This window comes from Camelus dromedarius, chromosome 14, assembly GCF_036321535.1.
Source record: "Camelus dromedarius isolate mCamDro1 chromosome 14, mCamDro1.pat, whole genome shotgun sequence".
Taxonomy (NCBI): Eukaryota; Metazoa; Chordata; class Mammalia; order Artiodactyla; family Camelidae; genus Camelus; species Camelus dromedarius.
In genome coordinates, this window is record NC_087449.1 from 52043243 (window position 1) to 52060658 (window position 17416).

General features: G+C 56.5%; 1 long non-coding RNA gene across 3 annotated transcripts in view; it reads left to right on the forward strand.

Annotated features, from left to right (window-relative positions):
• Positions 1 to 15499, forward strand: part of AHDC1 (AT-hook DNA binding motif containing 1) — a 63893-nt gene extending 48394 nt beyond the window's left edge. For all 3 annotated transcript variants that reach the window (XR_010383916.1, XR_010383917.1, XR_004140659.2), the window contains 2 exons: positions 211 to 5133; positions 15073 to 15499. This is a non-coding gene — a long non-coding RNA (AT-hook DNA binding motif containing 1). The remainder of the gene's footprint in view (positions 1 to 210; positions 5134 to 15072) is intronic.
• Positions 15500 to 17416: the final 1917 nt, after the last annotated feature.

The window sequence follows — 17416 nt, forward strand, 5'->3', positions numbered from 1 at the left end:
GAGCTGTAAATAAGTGGAACTGGGGGCCATGGAGGGGTTCATGGTGCATGTGATGGCTTGGGAAAAGCTGGGGGTCAGTGAGGGGACTGGGATTCGGGAAGGGACTCGGGGGGGGGGGGGCGGGTGTCTGCCAGGGGATCATTGAGAACGTGGGAATCTGATGAGGACTGGGTATTCAGTGAGGGACCTTTCGCCTGTCCTGCCCGGCAGGTCCTGGTCCCGGCTTCTCGCACCCTCATGTCAGCCCCGGCCCTGCCCGGCGGCCCGCGGAGGACAAGGTCAGGATGCGTGTGAAGCCCCAGGGCCTGGTGGTGACTTCCAGTGCCGTGTGCAGCTCTCCTGACTACCTCCGGGAGCCCAAGTACTACCCCGGCGGCCCCCCCACCCCCCGGCCCTTGCTTCCCGCCCGGCCCCCTGCCAGCCCACCCGACAAGGCCTTCGCCCACACCTTCTCCAACAACCCGCGCCCACCTCCACGCCGGGACCCCAGCACCCGGCGCCCACCAGTGCTTGCCAAGGCGGACGACCCGCTGCCCCCGAGGGCAGCCCGTCCTGTCTCACAGGCCCGGTGCCCCACACCCGTGGGAGACAGCAGCAGCTCCTGCCGTCGCTGGGACAACGGGCGGGTGAACCTGCGGCCAGTGGTCCAGCTGATTGACATCATGAAGGACCTGACACGGCTCTCCCAGGACCTGCAGCACAGCGGCGTGCACCTGGACTGTGGTGGGCTGCGGCTTAGCCGTCCGCCTGCCCCACCCCCTGGTGATCTTCAGTATAGCTTCTTCTCCTCACCCAGCCTGGCCAACAGCATTCGCAGCCCCGAGGAGCGGGCCACCCCCCATGCCAAGTCTGAGCGGCCCAGCCACCCTCTCTACGAGCCTGAACCTGAGCCTGAGTCACGGGACAGTCCCCAGCCTGGCCAAGGCCGTAGTCCCGGAGCCACGGCAGCGGCCACTGGTCTGCCACCAGAGCCCGAGCCAGATGGCCCTGATTACTCAGAACTCGCTGATGCTGACATCCTTAGTGAGCTGGCCTCCCTTACTTGCCCTGAGGCCCAGCTACTGGAGGCCCAGGCCCTCGAGCCACCATCACCTGAGCCAGAGCCTCAGCTCCTGGACCCCCAGCCCCGCTTCCTGGACCCGCAGGCACTAGAGCCGCTCGGGGAAGCTTTGGAGCTGCCGCCCTTGCAACCTCTTGCTGATCCTCTGGGGCTGCCGGGCCTGGCTCTACAGGCCCTGGATACCCTGCCCGACTCTCTGGAGTCGCAGCTGCTTGACCCTCAGGCACTTGACCCCCTGCCCAAGTTGCTTGACGTCCCCGGCCGCCGTCTGGAGCCCCAGCAGTCCCTGGGGCCCTGCCCACTTGCTGAGCCCTTATGCCTGGACTTGTGCTCACCCCATGGCCCTCCTGGGCCTGAGGGTCACCCCAAATACGCCTTGCGGCGCACTGATAGGCCAAAGATCCTGTGTCGCCGACGGAAAGCCGGACGGGGACGCAAGGCAGATGCCGGACCTGAGGGCCGCTTGCTGCCCCTGCCTATGCCCACCGGCCTGGCAGCTGCCCTGGCTGAACCACCACCACCACCGCCTCCACCACCTCCTGCCCTGCCAGGCCCAGGCCCAGTCCCAGAGCTGGAGCCCGAATCTTCCCAGACTCCAGTGGTCCCTACCCGCAAAGGCAAGTGCCGGGGCGTGCGGCGCATGGTGGTGAAGATGGCCAAGATCCCTGTGTCCCTGGGACGGCGGAACAAGACCACATACAAGGTGTCATCATTGAGCAGCAGCCTGAGCGTGGAGGGCAAGGAGCTGGGCCTGCGCGTGTCAGCAGAGCCCACCCCACTGCTGAAGATGAAGAACAATGGGCGGAACGTGGTGGTGGTCTTCCCGCCTGGTGAGATGCCCATCATTCTCAAGCGTAAGCGTGGCCGCCCTCCTAAGAACCTGCTGCTGGGGCCTGGCAAGCCCAAGGAGCCGGCAGTGGTGGCGGCCGAGGCAGCCACGGTGGCAGCGGCCACCATGGCCCTGCCAGAGGTGAAGAAGCGGCGGCGGCGAAAGCAGAAGCTGGCATCTCCCCAGCCATCCTATGCAGCAGACGCCAATGACAGCAAGGCTGAGTATTCAGACGTCCTCGCCAAGCTGGCCTTCCTGAACCGCCAGAGCCAGTGCGCTGGGCGGTGCTCACCACCCCGCTGCTGGACACCCAGTGAGCCCGAGTCAGTGCACCAGGCGCCCGACACCCAGAGTATCTCCCACTTCCTGCATCGTGTGCAGGGCTTCCGACGGCGAGGTGGCAAAGCAGGCGGTTTCGGTGGCCGGGGTGGAAGCCATGCAGCCAAGGCAGCCCGATGCTCCTTCAGTGATTTCTTCGAGGGCATTGGCAAGAAAAAGAAGGTGGTAGCGGTGGCAGCTGCTGGGGTCGGAGGCCCGAGCCTCACTGAGTTGGGGCATCCACGCAAACGGGGCCGGGGGGAGGTAGACGCCGTGACTGGGAAGCCCAAACGCAAGAGGCGGTCCCGGAAGAACGGGACTCTGTTCCCAGAGCAGGTGCCCAGTGGCCCAGGCTTTGGGGAAGCAGGCACTGAGTGGGCTGGGGATAAGGGTGGTGGCTGGGCCCCTCACCATGGGCACCCAGGTGGGCAGGCTGGCCGAAACTGTGGGTTCCAAGGGACTGAGGCCAGGGCCTTTGCCTCCACTGGACTAGAGAGTGGGGCTTCGGGCCGCAGCAGCTACTACAGCACGGCCGCACCTGCGGGCCAGACTGAGCTCAGCCAAGAGCGCCAAAACCTCTTCACCGGCTATTTTCGCTCACTGCTTGATTCGGATGATTCCTCCGACCTCTTGGACTTTGCCCTCTCAGCCTCTCGCCCCGAGTCCCGGAAGGCATCAGGCACCTACACAGGGCCCCCCACCAGCACCCTGCCTGCCCAGCGGGGCCTGGCCACCTTCCCCAGCCGGGGAGCCAAGGCCAGCTCAGTGGCAGTGGGCAGCAGTGGGGCTGGGGCGGACCCCCCCTTCCAGCCTGTCCTGCCCACTCGCCAGACTTTCCCACCAGGCCGGGCAGCGAGCTATGGGATCACCCCAGCCACTTCAGACTGCCGGGCAGCCGAAACCTTCCCGAAGCTGGCTCCCCCGCCCTCCGCCGTGGCCCGCTCACCTACCACCCACCCGCCCGCCAACACCTACCCCCCACAGTACAGTGGCTATGGGGCTGGACAAAGTGTATTCGCCCCCGCTAAGCCCTTTACGGGCCAAGACTGCGCTAACAGCAAGGACTGCAGCTTTGCCTATGGCAGCGGCAACAGCCTACCTGCCTCACCCAGCAGCGCCCACAGCGCTGGCTATGCCCCACCGCCTACTGGTGGCCCCTGCCTACCACCAAGCAAGGCCTCCTTCTTCAACAGCTCTGAGGGGGCCCCCTTCTCTGGTTCAGCCCCCACACCCCTGCGCTGTGACAGCCGGGCCAGCACTGTCTCGCCCGGCGGCTACATGGTGCCTAAGGGCACCACAGCCTCTGCCACCTCCGCTGCCTCTGCCGCCTCCTCGTCATCCTCCTCCTACCAGCCCTCGCCGGAGAACTGTCGGCAGTTTGCGGGGGCTTCTCAGTGGCCTTTCCGGCAGGGCTATGGAGGCCTGGACTGGGCCTCAGAGGCCTTCAGTCAGCTCTACAATCCCAGTTTTGACTGCCACGTCAGCGAGCCCAACGTGATCCTGGACATCTCCAACTACACGCCGCAGAAGGTGAAGCAGCAGACAGCCGTGTCCGAGACCTTCTCCGAGTCGTCCTCCGACAGCACCCAGTTCAATCAGCCCGTCGGCGGTGGTTTCCGGCGTGCCAACAGTGAGGCCTCAAGCAGCGAGGGCCAGTCGAGCCTGTCCAGCCTGGAGAAACTGATGATGGACTGGAATGAGGCATCATCTGCCCCTGGTTACAACTGGAACCAGAGCGTCCTCTTCCAGAGCAGCTCTAAGCCAGGCCGCGGACGGCGGAAGAAGGTGGACCTATTTGAGGCCTCACATCTGGGCTTCCCATCATCCGCCTCAGCCACTGCCTCGGGCTATCCGTCCAAACGGAGCACCGGGCCCCGGCAGCCACGAGGTGGACGGGGCGGAGGGGCCTGCTCAGCCAAGAAGGAGCGGGGCGGCGCGGCGGCCAAAGCCAAATTCATCCCCAAGCCACAGCCGGTCAATCCACTGTTCCAGGACAGCCCAGACCTCGGCCTGGACTACTACAGCGGGGACAGCAGCATGTCACCACTGCCCTCACAGTCGAGGGCCTTCAGTGTGGGCGAGCGAGACCCCTGTGACTTCATGGGACCCTACTCCATGAACCCGTCCACGCCATCTGACGGCACCTTCGGCCAAGGCTTCCATTGCGACTCACCCAGCCTGGGTGCGCCTGAGTTGGATGGCAAGCATTTCCCGCCACTGGCCCACCCACCCACGGTGTTTGATGCTGGGCTGCAGAAGGCATACTCACCCACCTGCTCACCTACCCTGGGCTTTAAGGAAGAACTGCGGCCACCGCCCACAAAGCTGGCTGCCTGTGAGCCCCTTAAGCATGGGCTCCAGGGGGCCAGCCTGGGCCATGTGGCTGCAGCCCAGGCCCACCTAACCTGCCGGGACCTGCCACTGGGCCAGCCCCACTACGACTCCCCAAGCTGCAAGGGCACAGCGTATTGGTACCCGCCAGGCTCAGCTGCCCGCAGCCCACCCTATGAAGGCAAGGTGGGTTCAGGGCTGCTAGCTGACTTCCTGGGCAGGACGGAGGCCGCGTGCCTCAGTGCCCCACACCTGGCTAGCCCACCGGCCACACCTAAGGCCGACAAGGAGCCACTGGAGATGGCCCGGCCGCCTGGCCCACCCCGTGGCCCTGCTGCAGCCGCTGCTGGCTATGGCTGCCCACTCCTTAGTGACTTGACCCTGTCCCCCGTGCCGAGGGACTCGCTGCTGCCCCTGCAGGATACCGCCTACAGGTATCCAGGCTTTATGCCACAGGCGCATCCCGGCCTGGGTGGGGGCCCCAAGAGCGGCTTCCTGGGGCCCATGGCAGAACCTCACCCTGAGGACACATTCACCGTCACCTCCCTGTAGTGCCAACTGAAGTGCCGACTGGACCTCGAGGTTTTGTTCCTGGGTGAGTCTGGGGAGTTGGTGCAGTGGGCAGAGGGTTGAGGGTGGGGGTGAGAACATTAGAGCTTAGGCAGAGGGAGGAGGGTTAGCAATGAGCAGGAAGGATTTAAGGACAAGATTGGGGACCTGACAACAGGGAGCTGGGATTCAGGAAGGAGTCTGGCTTTAGATGCTGGAAACAGTCTTAGAGAAAAGATGGGTGCCTGGGTGGGGAACCCAGTGTGGGGCTTGGACATTCAGGGGGTCCTGTTATTGAAATGTCCTTGGACATTCAGGGGGTCCTGTTATCCCATAGACTGGATAGGGCCATCTAGTTTGGTTCATCAAGCGTTCATTTCCCTCATCCATGCTAGGTCCTGGGTAGGGACCACCTGAGTCCTAGGAAATACTCACCATCTGACCTCTTGCAAGGGGGGATGTTTGTGTCACTCCGCGTGAGATGAGCGAAGGAAGAAGCAGGCTGGATACTTATCTGCCAAGGCCCGTCCAAGACACTGACCCTGCCAGGGTTCCTCATTTCTCTGGGAGCTTCATTTAGTTCAAGATGCAGTCTGGCTAGAGCCAGGCTGAGGGTGAGGCCAGTATGTCCTTTTCTGATCTCCCAGGGTACCCCCAAGGCTATTTTTCAACATTTTTGGCCTGAGCCAGGCTCACAGTGGTCAGGGTTGTGGAAGGTAGGGATTCAGAAGTAGAGAAGAGGTAGTGGGATCCCAAATGTCTGGAAACCTGCCACCAATGGGTCTATGCCCTGGCAGGATGTTTCCTTCCTAGAAAATGCCTTTTTCTTCAGTCCCTTTCCTGAGGCCGAATGCTTTTCTAAGAATTCAGTTAAATAGTGTTAGGTATTTAAGTTTTGTTTTATCAGGTAGTGTGACCTTCTTTAGTATTCTTTGGATTTTGTGTTTAAGAAAAGGAAAATAGAGGAGAGGGTAGAGCACATGCTTAACGTACACAAGGTCCCGGGTTCAATCCCCAGTACCTCCTCTAAAACTCTACTAAAATGAGTAAACCTAATTACCTCCCCCCTAAAAAAAAAAAAGAAAAGGAAAGGAAAATAAAGAAGGGAAATGCCCCCAAAATGGTAAAAGGGGACAGGGTTGGAGGAATCATTTTCTTGATGAACAGACTATTCCAGAAATACAGCAGTAACTGGCCCATCAGAACTCAGTTTTGGAACAGACCTGTCACAAAATCGACCAAGACGTGATGGGTGGTGGTAGAGTGGGCTGGGGGCCTGTCCGAGCCCCTCACCCTCGACCTCTGCCACTACCACAGCCTCCTGGGAGTGTCTCTTCCTGGAGAGGGAATAGCAGGGCTCCTGGAAAGCCCCGTCCCTGCTCTGGGAAGGCCGTTTGAGGCCGCAGTGACTCAGGGTCCTGAAGTCATGTCAGCGGAAACTTATTACCCCCTCTCTGCCTGACCTCACCTCCCTTGGTGCCTGAAGGTGGCAAAGGGCAGCACGTGGGAGTCAGGAGGCCTGGGAAAGGACCACTCCCAAATTGGCCAACTTGCTACGTGCCCTTGACCAAGCTTTTGCCCCTCCTCCACCCCGCTGCCTCTGTTTCCCCATCTGTTCAAGGAGATTGACTTTGATAGTCTTGGGCTCTTGAAACTCTGCATGGGCCAGATTTTTCAGGGGAAGATGGGGGCAGCATATTTTTCCTCCTAATAAAGCCAGACCAAGCTTAAAATGGCCTTCCATTCCCCACGCACCTCACTGCAAGCAGCAGTCACAGATCTGAAGCAGGCCAGGGAGAAGCTGCTTAGGGTTTAAAATGTCAAACTCTTGATCCTTCTCACTGGAGGGGAGATGTCTCATGGATAATCCAGAAATGTGAAATAATCCAAAAACCTTTCCTCCCAGTCCCTGGGTGGGAAAATAAACGGGTGTGGGGGCTGGGTGTTTGGGCAGGTCATGGCTCAGTGAGACACATAATGGAACCACCCAGTGAGGCCTGAACGCAGGAGGAACTGGGATGCCATCCAGCCCCACATTCTGGCCCCACTCCCCACTCAGAGCTGGGAGCAGACAGCACTATCCTCAGACCGATGCATTCAGTTGTTCCAGAGACATCTGTCCAGCACCCACTGCATGCGGGGCACTGGGGACACCACAGTGAACACCACAAATGAGGTCCTGGTCCTCAGGGGACCTCCAGTTTAGAGGGAAAGACAGTAAACAGAATGACACAACGCACTTGGTAATTATTGCTGTAGGAAAGACCATGCAAGAGAAGAAAAACTAGGAGGCTGTGAGAGCCTGCAGCCGGCTGACTGGATGCTGAGGCTGGTGCCTGAAAGATGAGGGGGCGTCAGCCAAACAGGGAATGGGAAGAGCATTCTGGGCAGAGGGAACAGCAGTGGGTCAAGCCCTGAGGCAGGAAGCAGCTCAGCTTTGAGGAACTGACGGGGAGACAGTAACAGTGAGTGAGGGGGGTGAGGCAGGTAGGGCCAGATCATGCAGGACACTGGAAGGAGTTTGAACTTTGTTCCAAGACAAATGGGGAACCATTGACGAGTTCTCAGCTGGAATACCATGGGTCACAGTGAAACAGGGCAAGTGTGGGAGCAGGGAGACCAGCTGCAGTAGCCCAGGAAAGCAGCGATGGTGGCTTGGACCATGGTGGTAGTAGGGCCGTCTGCCTCCCTTACCTAAGATGGCGCATACTCTCTCATCTAGGGCAACCCCTCAGTGCCAGGGACTGATTAGAATCGTGGGAGTGACGAAGAGTTGGGGATACAGGGAAGGAGAATGGTGAGGAAGAAGAGTTAATAGAGGGAGTGTCACTGTCAATAGATGGTTTAAGCAGAGGACGTGACACACTCATTCACCAACAGGCAATGAGCCCTTCTGACACTGGGCACAGGGGGAGCAGTCACTGAGCTCAGCCTCACATCTTGGGCCCTCTGTGTCTGTCCTGATGCCAGGCATGAGGAAGACAAAGCAGATGTAGCCCCTGTCCTTGGCGCCCCCATCCACCCTAGGAAGCTAAAACAAGCACACAAAGAACCTGAAACACCTGGTGGGAAGTGGCAGGGTGAAGCAAAGCCTGTGCACCAGGAAGGGACTGTGGGGTCAGAAGTCACCTCAATGCCACTTTGATGAGAAAAGGGACACATTTATGTTGAGCCTTTTGAGCAGTGCTTCCTCACTGACCCTTCACAGCAGCCTGGCAGGTAGGGGGGCCCCATCCCCGAATCAGAGAGTTGAGGAAACACTGCAGCCCTGAACCTTGCCCAGGGGATCTATTGTTAGTAAATGGTGGAGTCAGGATTTGAACCCATCCTTCTCCCACCACCATCCTCCCACCCCCGAGCCTGGATACTCTGCCTTACTGCTTCCCACTGCCCTGTGCCCCTGATTCCCCATCCACAAAATGACGGATTGGTTGATGCTCCCTACAACTCTTTCTGGGTCTGACATTTTAAATGGATTTTGAGGTTCTGTGAAAGAAGCTGCATCTGAGCTCGTCCTTGAAGAATAGGCAAGATTTGGACACCCAGAGATGGGTGAAGGGCATTCCAGGCAGAAGGAACTGTGGGTGGGGGCAGGTCACATCCCAGTATGAATGAGAAGAGGAGAGTCAGCTGAGCCAGAGTGGGGAATGTGAGACCTGACGGGTCTAGGGGCTGAGCTGGTGGGACAAAGAGGGAAGCGGACGGGGGATGGGGGGGTGCGTGGGCCTGGACGACATCTCTTCTAGTCCCTTAGAGGGAAAGCAGAGCCAGACAGACTGACTCCGCCCTGGGCCCTCATAGCTGAAGATCTGCCCTACTAGACCCTGGGGCCCGGTGGGAGGGTCAGAAGGCCCTCCAAGGTGTTTGGGAATCTCAAGTCCCCCTCTCCTCCCTCTCCAGCCTGGACCTGAGGCCAAGAGAAATGTCACAGGTCCTCCAAGGTTACACTAGCTGGTGCCTGACTGGAGCAGGAAGCGGCTTCCAAGGCCACCATCCAGCCCGGGTCAGCAGGCATGCCCAGACCTGGGCCGGGCCCTGGCCGCTCTGGGCTTTGTCTCTCTGTGTCTTGAAACCTCAAAAGGTCACCTGATCTTGCCTCTGGCCCCGAGCGAGAGGCCCTCAAGTCAGGGGTCAGGCAGGCCTGCCCTGCCTCTTCTGGGCTCCTCTTCCCACTCTCTGGGGCTGTCCTTCCCCCAGTCCTCTCTCTTGCCTCTCGCACAACCATTTTCAGACCAGGCCTTCTTGTTCTGAGCCCTCATTTCCTAGTAATATAATCTCTCCGTGAACATGCCTTCTCATGCTCCTCCTCTCCCATCTCCCCACATCCCTGTGGACCCGGAAGAACCCAAGGGAGCAAGGCCCTGAAACTGGAGGGTGGTGGCTAGGAGCATGCCTCAGGGTGCAGACAGGCCTCTCTGCAGAGCCTGGTTCCATCCCTTACCAGCTATGTGACCTGGTGAGTCACGTCACCTCACTACATCTCTGGTGAGAATTAAATGAGATTACCCATGAAGCATTTAGCCCAGTCCCTGGCATGCAGTAAGCACGTAATCAGTGGTTGGTAGAGGGGTGGATGAAGTGCCTCCCCATGGTCTGTGTGAGTCACATACCTCTGACCCTTTCCTCCATGCTTAGGACTCGGTAGCCAGCCCTCCTTCACCTGCTCTCCCTACTTCCCTCCTAGGAAGGATCTTATATTCCAGTGTGGGTTTGGGGCCTTTGGCGGGAGGCTTTGAAATACCACCTACTTATTTGCATTAACAATGGGGCCGGCTCCTCCCCGGGGGGTCCAGAGACAAGGTAAGTCACAGGCCCCACCCCAAGGGACCTGAAGCCTAATGGGCAGCAGAACCCAGACTTCTAAATGACCCAGGTCAGCTCGAAACCCTGTCCACCCAGTTATCCACACCAGTCCTCTCTCTCAGTGCAGATAATCTGAAAAAAGGTTTCCTTGTGACTTTGTAATACATCATACTTTCTTCATAAAATCTCACAAACAGATTTGCCATCTTTGTCTTCATAACTGTTGCTGCCATAGTGGCCTCTGTTTGTGCTGGGGGGCAGGAGGAAGTAGGTTAATTCTGTGTTCAGCCCACACAAATGAGCCACCTGCCCCAGGCCAGGCATTGCTTCTGGTGTGAAGGGTACCACTGAACAAGACAAGCAGTGTCCTGCCCTCATGGAGTTTGCAGCCTTTAAACAGATGTTCATTAAAAGCCTCCATGTGGGCATCACTCCCCAGCAGGGTACTGAAATGGTCCCACCAGAAATACCAGGGACCACCCTCTTGAACTACGGGCAGGGCAGGCAGCAAGAGCTTCCTGAGGGGCAGGAGATGGATCTTGAAGAAATTTTTGAGACCCAGAAGCCGTAGCCCTAGCTCAGCCACCTGGGTCAGTGCAACTAGAGCCCACCAGGTCTCTGCCCCAACACCTGCCTCACTCCCTGAGCCCATCCCCCACATGTGGCCGCTGAAGTGCTTGCCCTTCAGCATCTTTGGACACCTGGTGTCTGAAGCCCCCCTCAAAACATTTACTGGATGAATTGATTAAAACATATCTGCTCTTGTGACTCCATTGCTTAACACCTTTTGATAGTATCCTCCCATCTCCAACCTCCTTGTCTACAAAATAAAGGCCCAGCTTCCTAGCCTGGTATTCTGAGTATTCAAGGCTTCAGCTCTGACCTCTTGCTCACACAGCCTCCCTTTCCCACTCTAGACTGTGGGATTGGGAGGGAGCTTTCCAGACCCTTTCCCCAGTGTGCCCTGTGCCTTTGCTTTCGCTGTTCCCTGGCCTGGGCCGCCCTTTCCTAGCCACCATCCATCTTCCACCTGTCAGCTCCTATCTTTCACTCAGACATTGCCTCCTCCAAGAAGCATTCCAGGATCCTTCCCAGGCGCAATTAATCTCCAGCCCTTTATGCGTCTGTGACAGCCCTTCCTGGGAATGTCTTCCTCACCACGCCATCAGCTCCTTTAGGCCGGTTACTCATCTCTGTGCACTGTTCCCATCTCCCTCCCCAGTGTCTCATCACGCCTGGGACATTTCAGGGTTCAGAGTTTTTTTTTTTAATCTTGAGTCAAAGAGGAGCATGTAGGCTAGGGAGAATTGTAAGGGGAAAGGTTAGGCATTGGGGAATGAGCATGAGATGATTTCTCTCAACCCCACTGTTAATCAGATGTGCTCCTGAAAATGGGGCAGGAAAGGGGTGTATAAATAAACTGGTTCCAACTCTCAGGATTAACTGGGCTTTTGAGTTCAAGTACAGCCCCTTCCAGTTTACAGAGGAAGAGGGACTCGCCCAAGGACACACAGCCAGCTGTCTAGGGAAGCATGGAAAGGTAGAGCCAGAAAGGTCCCTTGAGGATCACCGAGTTCCACTGTTCTTGCCCCTTCATCAGGCTCCATTCGGTCACATGCCCAGCGCATACCCACTGGTGACACCTGTCCTTGTATAGGCATCTCCCATCAGGAAGGTGGAGAGTGGGTGTTAGGGGGGCGTGTATAGTCTCCTCCCAGGACAGGTAAGCAGTGTGAGGCTCTGAGAGGTAGGAGATACACATGAGGTCACACAGCTTGGTGGGAAACCATGGATGTGAATCCCGTTTGGTCCTGCCAGCATCCCCCTCCTCTATGCCCAGCAGAGGGTAGGTAGGGGAAGACCTCCAAGGAGGGAACGACTGGCAGAGCTACAGTTTAAGAAACACCTCTGGTCACTGGTGGACAGATTTTGGAAAACTCTGGAGTGAAGAGGAGATCTCCACACCCACACCCCACTGCCTACCCATCCCCAGTTGGAAGCTTCATCCCTCAGTGAACTCTAGGTCCACCCTACCTGAGGGTATCTCTATCTGTCAGGTGTGGTCTGGGCCTCAGGGAAGCAGTATCCTCTCCACATTTGAGGGATTCATGCCTGACTTTGCCTGAAAACGTCAGAGGCGTTGAATCAGCCTTTGGGCAGCTGTGGTTTGCCTCTGACCCCTTGTCTTTGATATGCAGTCTCAGTGCCTTAAGATCTCTCCCATTCTCTGTTCAGCCCCCTTAATTTATATAGAAACTGAAGCCCAGAGAGGGAAAGGACTTGCCCTAGGTCACACAGCAAATCAGTCTCTCAAATTCGCATGCACTCTTTGCCTTCTGCTCCACTGCCTTGTTTGATGTCAAAACCCCTTTCTGGAGGGCAGAGAATAGAAGGTGGGTTTAGACCTTAGCTCATGGCCTGGCAGTTAGTGGGTGTGAATACATATCTGCTGGTTGCTTGAACGAACACATGAACGTGTGTTCCTTTTGCGGGGGAGAACTTCTCTCTCTGAACAACCTGATTTATATGTGATCGCAGCGCTTTGAATCCCTGCTCAGCTATCCCTCGGTGCCCCCAGTGCCAGCCCCCACTGACAGACAGAGACCACTTAAAGCCCTGGCACCTCAGATGGTAAAACTGCTGGAGCGTGAGGACTCCATGGAATGTGGCTGCGTGGTCCTCCGTTACGGAGGCACTAAAAGGTTAAGTCTCATGCACAATGGCTGGTGTCCTGGGGCGCCAGGCGCATGCTGGCATTGGGGATAGGGAGGTACCACACACAGGTCTCTGCCCAGGAGGAGCTCAGAAGGGAATGACAAGTGCCCCCGTAGCTATGGTAACAGGGTGGTCTGAGGAGGCGTCCGGAGGTGTGCAAGACCTGAGCTGGACCTTGATTTGCTAATCGGACTTAGACCGTTTGTTGCTCTGTCATTCAGTTGGCTCACATTCCTGACCCCAGCATGTGCTGGGCGCCAAGCTCAATAGTGAGTTGAAGAGCCACAGTCCCTCCCAACAAAACTGGGTTAGGTGTCCCCCATTGTGCTCCCTGAGCCACCCCCTACCCCTATCCCAACCCTTCCAGGGCTTCTCTTGGCACACCCCCATCTCCCTGCATTGTGAATGCCTGGTTTGGGATCTGCTTTGCTTCCCCCACTGCTCTGTGAGCCCCTCAAGGGCAGGGACCAGATCTGTCTCCTTCTCTGCATTGTCTCCAGTGCCCAGCGTGGGTTGCCTGGCCCAGCAGCATGGGTTCTGTTCTGTGGTGAGTTGAACCTGGTGAGGTCAGGGTTCTGCATGACCACAGTGTTCTGCCTTCTCCCCTTCTCAGGAACCTCTGGTTTTGATTCTCTCCCCATCCCCCACCCTCCACCATCCCCCAGATTCTGGCCAAGTCATGAAAGCTGGGAGGGCAGTGGGAGGAGGAAGGTGAGAGCGGTGGCTTAGCAAAGGGTGAGAAAGCCTCCCTGCTGCCTGGCCGCCAGCACCACGGGAATGGTTCTGGCAGGAGCTGCCTGCTGGGCTGAGATCACCATGGAGACCTGGCTTGGAGAGGGTCACTGGCAGTGGCTAAGGGCTGGAGGGGGCGGGGGCGACAGGGATTTGTGCAGAGGCTCCCAGCCTGCCCCAGGGCCCTTAGGGGGAGCCCAGGATGCTGGGGTTCAGTACAATCCACTTGCTGAGTGGTTTGGAGCTGCCCATCCTAAATCTTCCCCTCACTTGTCACCTCAATACACTGTCTGTCACCCCAACAGAGGTTCCTTAGCTTGGCAACTGTTCTTCAACTGCAATAAAGCTGTCCTACAGATAGATGCCCCCAGCCCTCCAGCTGAACCTGTCCCCCCAGATAAAATAATAGTCCTGCCCCCTAATGGATACCCTGTATACCACCCTAACTGGAGAACTGACATCCGACCCAACAGCACCCCCTGCTCCAAGCATACCTCTTACCCCTACAGCTAATATTCCGTCCTCCCTTCACCAGCAGAAGACAGCTTAACAAAGATATAGCTCCTACCCACCCCTCATGCCTCTGTAAGCCACCTGGGCTGATGCACCAGGATGGGGTGCTGTCCCACCTCCCAGGAGCCCACCTGGCTCCCCTGGCCCTTGGAGGAGTCCTGGCAAGTCCAGCCTCAGGACAAAAGTCTTTCCCGGGGCTGATTGCCCAGCAGACAGCAGCCGAGGCTGAGCAGAATTTAAATGTGGCCCTGTTAGAAAGGGAAGCCAAGAAAGAGGACAAGAGAGGAAAGGCTTTCTGTGGCCGCCTGGTTCCTGCAAGGGTGGGAGAGGGCAGACAGGCTTGCTCAAGAGTCTCAGAAGGTGGTTTTAGCACCTCTATGCCTGCCCCTTAATTTTGGTGGGACGGTCAGTCACCAAGTGTAGGAGACATGAATTTCAGGGCTCTGAGAAGAGGACGGAACTCCAAAAGACCAGGCTAATGACTGGAGGTCTTGAGACTAAGTGAGCCCATTCCTGTCCCAGTGAGCATCTTCCTGCTCACCCCAGCAAGACTGGGGGTCTGGGTAGGAAGTTAGGTCCCTAGAGCCCTGCAAACATAATTCAGACCATCTAGGGAAAAGGGGTACTTCAGATCTCTAGTGTCTGGTGATTGTAGGGACAGGCGAATTGGGAGTGTCTGAGCTTCAGGAAGGCAGGGGATGCAGCCAAACACAGATGGTATTGTGTTGGGCAATTTCTTTATTCAGACTTCCTCATCACCTCACCTCTCTAAGGAACAGAATGGCATTGGTAGGGAATGGGGAGAGGGTTGGATTTAGAAGAAATTAAAGCAGCAGTTCACACTTGTGCTGTGCTAAGGCCCTGTCTTCCCATTATGTCATTCCTCAGAACAGCCTCAGTAGGAGGAATTACTAAGCTCATTGTTGTATGAGGAAACCAAGGCTTGAAGAGCCTAGCTGGCTCAGGCCCCAAGAAAATAATGGCTAGTACTAATCAGTATCATTTATTACACATTTATGGACCAGGCTTGATCTGCCTTAAACTGCTGAATCTTCCCAACAAACTTACAGGATAGTGTTACCCCCCTTTTACAGATGAGTAAACTGATGCTCACAGAGAGAGATTCACCGACTTGCCTGAGGTCATAGAGCTATTAAATGGCTGTGTCTCAGTGTCTGTCCCTGCCACTGACTTCTGCCACTTCTCTTGTGTTTCTTTGCAGCTTTCAGAAAACCAACGCCAAGACCCCTCCCAGCGTCCACATTCGTCCTCTGGCAGGAGCGCCTGCCCCTCTGCCTCCCACCCCACCTCCCCTGCACCCCCTGCAGCCCCATCTCCCACCACCCCTCCCTGCCCACCTCCTCCACGCAGAAGCCGAAGGTGAGCCCTTTCTGCACAAAACCAGCAATTGTAAATACTTTTTAAAAATGTACAAAACTTAAAAACAAAACACAGTTTTAGAAAAAGACAAAAAAAAGAGAGAGAGAGAGAGAGAGCGTGTGCAAGAGGTTGCGAGCGGGGCCCCGAGGTGTCCAGAGCCCCTGCAAGTATGCACTGAGAAATTTATCTACAGGTCGTTTGACAAAAATGAACAATATCCTATTTATTGTATATACTGTTTTATTATAAATCGTGGATTGTATATTGCATTCTGTAAACCTGCTGTGGTCCCGTGGTGTGCAAATTCGCATGGTGGGGGGTGGGAGATGAACCTCTTGCGGGAGCTTTTTTTTTTTTTTTTTTTTTTTTCTTTCTTATTTTTCACTCTTTTGGGTTTTCTCTTCTGTTGTTGTTGTTGTTTTCTGTTGGCAGGACACACCCAAAGATCCAAGTTTGTATTAAAAAGAAATGAAAAAAAGCAAAAAAAAAAAAAAACAACAAAAAAAAAAACCCACCTTGTGTCTTGTGAAAGGGGGTGAGTGAGGGCGGACAGAGCAGAAGGGGCCTGATGGCGAGGGGGGTTCGTCATCAGCCACTGGTTCCCCGAAAGAGTTGAGGTACCAATGTGTGTTGCCTCCCACGGAATTCTCCCTTCTGCCTGAGGTCTGAGTCACCTTTGCATCTGGGCCCCTCCCTTTACACCCCAGGCCCTGGGTCTCCCCTGTCTCTGGGCTGCCCAGGCTTATCCCCTGGGGTTTCCTGGCCTCTGGTCCATGCATTCTGTCCCAGGTCCAAGGAGTCTGCCTTTTAGAGCTTCATTTTGCCCTAGGTCCTGGGTCTCTCCTGATTCTGAGACCCCTATTCTCCCCAGGTCCTAGGTTTCCTCTCACTGAGGAACCCCCATTATGAATCAGGTCTGGGCCTCCCCTGCTTTTAGACCCTCTCCTCACTCCATCCTCGGACCTAAGGTCTCTGACTCCAGCCCCTTCATTTGTCCTGTGTTCCCCCAGCCTTCAGGCCCACAGTTCTACTCTGGTTCAGAGATACCTGTCTTTGAGACATTCATTCCATCCTAAGCCCAAGAACCCTTGTGGGACACCCCCTTACCCACAAGAAACGGAGTATCAGCTGTTAGTGTGTCTCCATTCACCTCAGGCCTGGGTCTCCTCTGTCTCCAAGCCCCCCTCCTTTTTGCCCCAACACACATGCATCTACCTGTGCAAACTCCAGGATTTGATTAGGTCAATAACCCCAATATTTCTGCCTTCCCTTATCTTTCCACCCTGAACCCCAAGTGCCAGGTCTGTATTTCTTCCCAGCTTTTGTAAAGGAAAAAGAAAACTCCCTAATCCTGTGCCTATTTCTGGTAGATAGACCTGAAAGGGCCGAACTGACTCCCGCCCCCTGACCTTGGGGAGCTCTTGGCTGCCCTTGACCAAATAATGTCCACTTTGGGCTGCCTGGTCCTTAGCAAGCCGCTGTTCCCATAGACTAGTTTATGTTAAAGCTCTGTGGAACAGGACTTCTCTGTGTCTCTCCCTGCTGAAGCTCAAGAAGGCCCCAGGGGACAGCTCCACGTGGCCTGCCCTCTCTGACCCAACCAGCAAGGCCCGGGCCTTGGGAGAGTCAGAGGAACCCACAGTCTGAGGAGGAGTGAGACCTCCACCTTCTGGGCACTCCATCTGAGAGAGGATGCTCATGGGTTCAGACAAAGCAAGGTAACATCCCTAAAACTGCAGCCTCTGTGCTGGATGTGAAGTTTCAGCCTCCCACAGCCCTCTTTGTGCAGCCCCAAGACTCAGATGAAGACGATTCCTCACTCCTGCATGGTGAGGGCAGAGGCATTAACACTGCACTCAAGGTGTAGTCCAGGATGGTGCTGGGAGTCAGGGTGGGGAGCAGTAAGATGTGGTGAGGGTTTTCTGGAGGCCAAGACCAGGGTACTAGGCAGAAGAATGAGGGAGCTCCCAGAAGAGGAAAGAGCTTATGCACAGGCCTGGAGGTGAGAGAGCATGGCGGGGGTGGAAGCCACACAGGGATCTGTTTGGAGTAGACACTATGTGGGTTTGGGAGGTCAACCTGAGGCAGTGGGGAGGCTGGTTGGAAGGGGTGAGTGGTACCAAAGGAACCAGTAAGGGAGGCCAAGGGAAGCTCATTTTCAGCTGGGAGTAAATGAGTATGTTCAG